Source organism: Microtus ochrogaster, linkage group LG3 (genome assembly GCF_000317375.1).
Source record: "Microtus ochrogaster isolate Prairie Vole_2 linkage group LG3, MicOch1.0, whole genome shotgun sequence".
NCBI classification, from domain to species: Eukaryota; Metazoa; Chordata; class Mammalia; order Rodentia; family Cricetidae; genus Microtus; species Microtus ochrogaster.
The window spans coordinates 6430905-6436989 of NC_022029.1; positions in this window are offsets into that span (position 1 = coordinate 6430905).

The following is a 6085-nucleotide window of genomic DNA, read 5'->3' on the forward strand; positions in this document are numbered from 1 at the left end:
TGTGTGTGTGTGTGTGTTTGTGTGGGGGTTAGTTTTTTGTCAGTATGACACAAACTAGAATCATTTGGAAAAAGGGGACTACATTTGAAAATTTGCTGTGTGGGCAGATAACATGTTCTGGGCTGCTGAAGAAAGCAGGCTAAGCAAGCTATGATGAACAAGCCTAAAAGAAGCATTCCTCCATTACATCTAGTCTAGCTCCTGTTTCTGCTTTTTTTCCTTGAGCTTCTGCCCTCAATGTCCTTCGTGATAAACTGTGTTTGAGTCATATAAAGCAACGATTCTTTACTCCCTGGATGATCATATCATGGTGCTTTATCACAACAATAAAAAGCAAACTATATTGGTGTGGAAAAACTGATTGAACAAAATACTGTCCCTTAGTTATCCGTACAGGAAATATTTGATCCTCCCTAGATTTGGTAGTAATCTTGATAAAGAGATCAAGTATAAACAAAAAATTATCAAATAAATCAGATTATAAAAATATAAAGAATGATAAAGGGGAATTGTTATTATTGGTAAAAGAGAGAAGTAGGGGCAAAGGGGAAGAAGAGAGGGAGAGAAGGGAATATTTTCTAAGTAGTGTTATTAAGAATGGATTCAGGAAGAAAAGAGAGAAATTAGGCAGAATAGGCTGGGCAAGGAGAAGCTGAAGCAAGGGCTAGAGTTCTGAAAGTACCCAGCCTGGAACATAGAACAAAGTATAAAGGAGACAGCTCAGTCTGTAAAGCAGTTCTCATGTAGTCAAAGGGAACTGAGGTCTGACCACATCACAAAGGGGAAAAGCTGCACATTGCAGCATGGGTCTTTTGTGCTAGCACACTATATGTAGAGACACAGAAGCCAGTGAGTCTTAGCAAACTGGCCCCATGATCAGTGAAAGAACCTGCCTCAAAATGACAACCAAAAGAGAAAGCGGAAACTTGTGGAATCAGACACATAAAATCAATTTCTGGCTTCCATATGTACACTGATATGTGCTGACAGATAGGTGAGCATATGCACACATAGGCGCACACACAGAGGGAGATTCAAAATAGTACATTGTGTAGAACACAAAGTTGAGTTAGACTTAGTAAAGGGAGATAGTACTATGTTCTGCAAAAATCAAAAAAAAAAAATCCCCAAACAAAGACCGTTGCATTTTCCACCATATTATCTATGAGTCAAACACTGCAGCTGAAGATGGAGCCAACAAAGGGAGATATTCACTTAACAAACACAGGGTACAGATTCAAGTCATCGTTCACAAAAGGAGAAAATATATAAAAGAAAATGGTGAGCGTACCCAACCTCATGGTTAGAGACTAAATTACAAGTCATTATGGTGTCCTCCCTGCCCCAGAGGATTATCAACTCAAGGTTTTATGAATGTTCCTCATCACCATCTAAATTGATCTTATCAGACATCCAGCAATCCGGGTGCCACATAGTCCCAAAACTTTCACTATTTTTTATCCCAAAATAAACTAGTGTATCTCATAAGCACATTCATTTCCTTCTTCACTGGCAGTGTGAGATGCTTTCATTTGCCTGGGTCAGTTTTTCATCTGCCAACAGGTTGACAGTGTAAAGGTAACACCTAAAAAAATTATCTCTGCACACTGTCCCTGTCTTCAATCAGACAACATGCTTCTCTCTGACCAAGATAATTTGTTTACCAATATGGCCAAGCCATGCACACTGTGGACAATACAGACAGCCAAGAAATGCATCCCTCACCTGTATATGACCAAAAATTTACAAGTAACACAGGGTATCTATTTTCTACCCATGTGAGAAAGATTTCAGAGGCATTTCACGGCGCTTCCGTTATTTCATTTATGAAAAGCAAAGCAAGTTGAACAGAACTCAGGAATCTATGAAGAACTGAGTAGTAAACAACACCAACGGGAGTGGGTGCATGGGTAAATGAGAGAAGATAAATTTGATTTAGAAGAATCAATAAAATGAACATGAAGGAGTTGCAGGGAGATAGAAAACGATAAGGTGCATTATATGTGGAAATTATCTTCTCAGGGAGATTCTCCCTCTTACATCTGCAATCTGTTCCTGCAAAAAGCATGCAGGAGTATAAACTTTATATAGAAGCTGGGTTTGGACAGTGTGCTGTGGATGGTGTTTAAAAGTTGTGTTTATTTCCTGATCTCTGGTATTATTTTTGTTTACTCTGACTGTTGACAGAATTCATAGGCGTCAAAATTATACTATTAGGAAATAGGACATTCCATGTGTCCGTTTATATTTTTAAAATGTCACAAACCATTATACCTATTCATTTACTTGTCTAGAAAATTGCCTGTTTGGGTTTTTCTATTACCACAAAAGAAGAAAAATGTGCACTGTGTGTACAGACAGATAGCCCGAGACCTCTGTAAATGGACAATCATGCTTCTGCCTTCCTGTCTCCATTTATACCACTTGTTCTAATGATTATGTCTTTAAAATAATTTCTACGTCCTTATTACTACAGTATTTTAGGTGTTTTATCGGGCTATTTCTACGCATGTAACAGCTGATCTACAGTGGTAGATTCAGATCTTAACACTTCCATTTGTAAATGCTGTACTAGCTTAACGGTCCTTTTTTGAAATTAAGAAAAGGAAGAGGCAGACTAATGGCACAAAGGTTCCCTAGTCATCACGCATTCTTACTTTTTAATTTCTTTTAAAATGTATGGGGTCATATTCCTTCCTGGCTACTTCATGTTCCCTCTGGACAGATAATTTCTCACTTCTTTCTGAAATTATGCAATAATAGCCTCCAATTTGTTACTTGCCAGAATAATATTTTCATAACTCTAAGGGGATATATTTTTCTTCATGAAGTCATACTTGGCGAATATAATGATGGACAGAAAAGAACAGGCGACAAATCTGTAGCTTGTTGACAAAACAGTCAATGCCACAATTTCAAGAACGTACTCTGAGCAAAGAGAAAGGAAAATGCAATCATACAGTGGCTAGAGAGGAAGCTACTTGATGTAGCAAATGCCATGATGTGACGTGTGGATTGTCCAAGTATTGATCAGAGCACTCAGAAATCATTTTGTTGTCCATGCATAGTATCGAAAAAGTTGACAAGTACACAAAGCTTATCATGTGAAGGGGGTTATCACACACAGGATAGCAATGCATCCTTCATCTCAGGCAACAACCCCCATACAAATACAGGTTTGACTGACATGTGGTGTTGATCAAATGCATCTTTAAAATGAAACAAAATCAGTAATTGTGTTAGAAAGCAATGTTGAGAATCACTTGTTTCTTCTACCAATAAAGTTGCATTTTCATTAATTTTCCATTTAGATGATCAACTGTATTGTTTAAGGACTAACTATTGGCATGCTGCAGAGATTCGATCTGACAGTTTCTGTCATTGACGGCATTTCTGGTCTTTACTTGAGTTTCTATCTGGATGCTGTAACAAGCCTCTTAAGGCTGTACTATATTATCTCAATTCATTGAATCTTGAACACAACATCCTGACCTAACTTCTCAAATTCAAGCAAAAATGCATACATAATAAAGAATATTGAAAGAAGGACAATAGAAGAGTCATTATCAATAATCAAATTTATGCCAACAATTGAATAATGGATATCTGTTTTTTTTACTGTTCATTCCCAACTTTTCCATTTCCACAGAAATCATCTTCCAACACTCCAGTATAATAGGCGTCTTTAACACACTGATTGCTGGCTCAAGATTTTATGGGAGGCAGTGCTTTATGACTCTGGACTATTTTGTTCCTTAGGAAACATTTGTTAATGTTTGAAATTTTTTCTTTTATGGATGGTAGAGTATGATGCTACTGGGATCCAGAAGAGAGAGAGCAAGGATTCTAATAAATATCCAGTGATGCACGAGGAAGTGATTCAGAGAAAATGATAATCTAGTCCAAAATATTAACGTTGGGAACCTACCTGGGGAAAAGTATGTTTCCTGCACATAAGTCACTACACGCCTTGGCAACGAAAATGTCTATTTGCTTATCTCAAGCCAAATTTTGTCCCATTTCTCTATAGACTGATTTAATGGGTAGTCCTATTCTTCTGAAAAAACAAAACAAAACTTGTGGCTACAGTATTAATTCATTAATTTTTAAGTACTACATGTTTCTAGGAAGATGTATCTTTCTAATTTAATCATATACTCAATTCAAGGTTCAAGATCACTTAAATACATGAGGTGGAAACAGTTGCACAAAGATAATTTAATTAGGTTATAAATGTTTCAGTAAAATGTGTTAATTCCTTATATCCACACACTGAATTAGGCTCTGTAATGGATCCCTTCCAAGAAAGAAAGCTTGTCTCAGTCAAGCTCGGAACTGTAGAAATTGCCAAAAGAAAAAGAAAACATCCTGATGCGCAGTGGTTGGAAGCTGTGAGAGTACAGTCTCCCATCACCGCATCGCTATAACCAAGAGCACTAGGCTACCTTCATCAGATGATTGTATCTCAGTTGGCAAACTGATGCGAGAACACTTTATAGATGAAGAAATGCATCTGGGAGTGAGGAAAAGTTGATTGACTGTCCAGAGGACCCCCATTTCTGTGAACTGAAACAAGGGGAAAGGAAGACGTGCTTTTGTTCCTTCACCGCCGTAGTCCAGCTTCTACAACAGCTCCTTGGGAAGTAGAAAGACTCAGTGCATATTTGGTTAAGGTGTGAAATGAATGAAGGAAGTTTAATTACTAGAGGGATAAAAAACAGAACTTCTGCTTATGTATTTTGCTGCCTTTTTATTTACACTCAGAATCAAACCAAAATTAAAATTACATCTTACATATCTTTGGAAGGAATTTCAGTTCTTCTAGCTTGTACTGATGGTTAGCAGTATTGTATTACTAAGCACTGTGATCCATTTTTAGCATACTCATTACTTTACTGTATGCTAAGTAAAACAGAGGGCAATGTCACATACACTGATGTGTAGGTAATCAAGTTTGTAAAGAATCATTGTTGTGTTGCTCTCTTTCAAAGTATTCCCATAAGAATCCATCTGTTTGGACTACTGAAAAACTATCATGGAATTGTAAACAGTGTCAATTTGTTACTACTAAGTAGACTTGGAAGGCTGATAATAAGAGAGCAGGAGATTCCTTGTCATGTTACCCACTTTCTAGAAGATTGATGTCTACTCCAAGCTGGGCCCTTTCATGATAGAAAGAGCAAGAGAGCTCTCTGAGGTCTCTTTCTTCAGCACTAATCTCTTCCTTAGGAGATCTGGCTTTACAACATTATTACATTTCCCAACAAATGTCATACCTGCTAATTAGTACATCAATTGGGTGATTTGATTTTGACCCATGACACTTTGTATAACATACTTTCATATAATACCATTAAGAAAACCAGAATTTATGGATACACTGGAACCACTCCTTTGCCTACTCTCATTCTTCAGTCTTATCTACTATCTCATTGCATGTTATTAACTTTATCTCTTTGTTGCATGTGTCTCCTTTCTGTGTATAATTTACTCATTTCTGTCTTTAGTCTTTATCATATCCATTTCTCAGCACTTTACTAATATTTCTGGTGCTTCACAAGAACCTACCTCCTCTTTCTGTTACAACTAACCCCTACCAGGATCTCTTTAGTAAAATCCCTCATAGGCTCTCATAAGTATCTTCATAATTCCATTCGTTAATATGGTCAGCAATACAAGATTTCTAGAATATGAACATATCAATGCACATATGTTAGTTTCAGTATTTATAACAAAAGGAAAACATTGTATAATGAATTTCAGATTAATTTAGCTCATCGAGCTAAAGCGCCAGCATCTTAGACATATGAGAGTCTACTTTAAATAGCCCTGAAGTGGAGCGATTACATTTAAGGATCAAGTAGTGAAAAATCACTACAATTTCTGTAGAGTAGGGAAGGGATATATTGTAGAGAGGAACTAAGATTGTGGCAGCTTCATTGAAGCCTGCTACTCAAACACACTTTATAGCTGCCCTTACTAAACAAATAATTATTCTTAATGCACCTTGAAATTATCACATGTAAATAAAAAAGGGTAGTAACAAAATATAACTACAAAATTTATTGATCATACAAAAAATAAA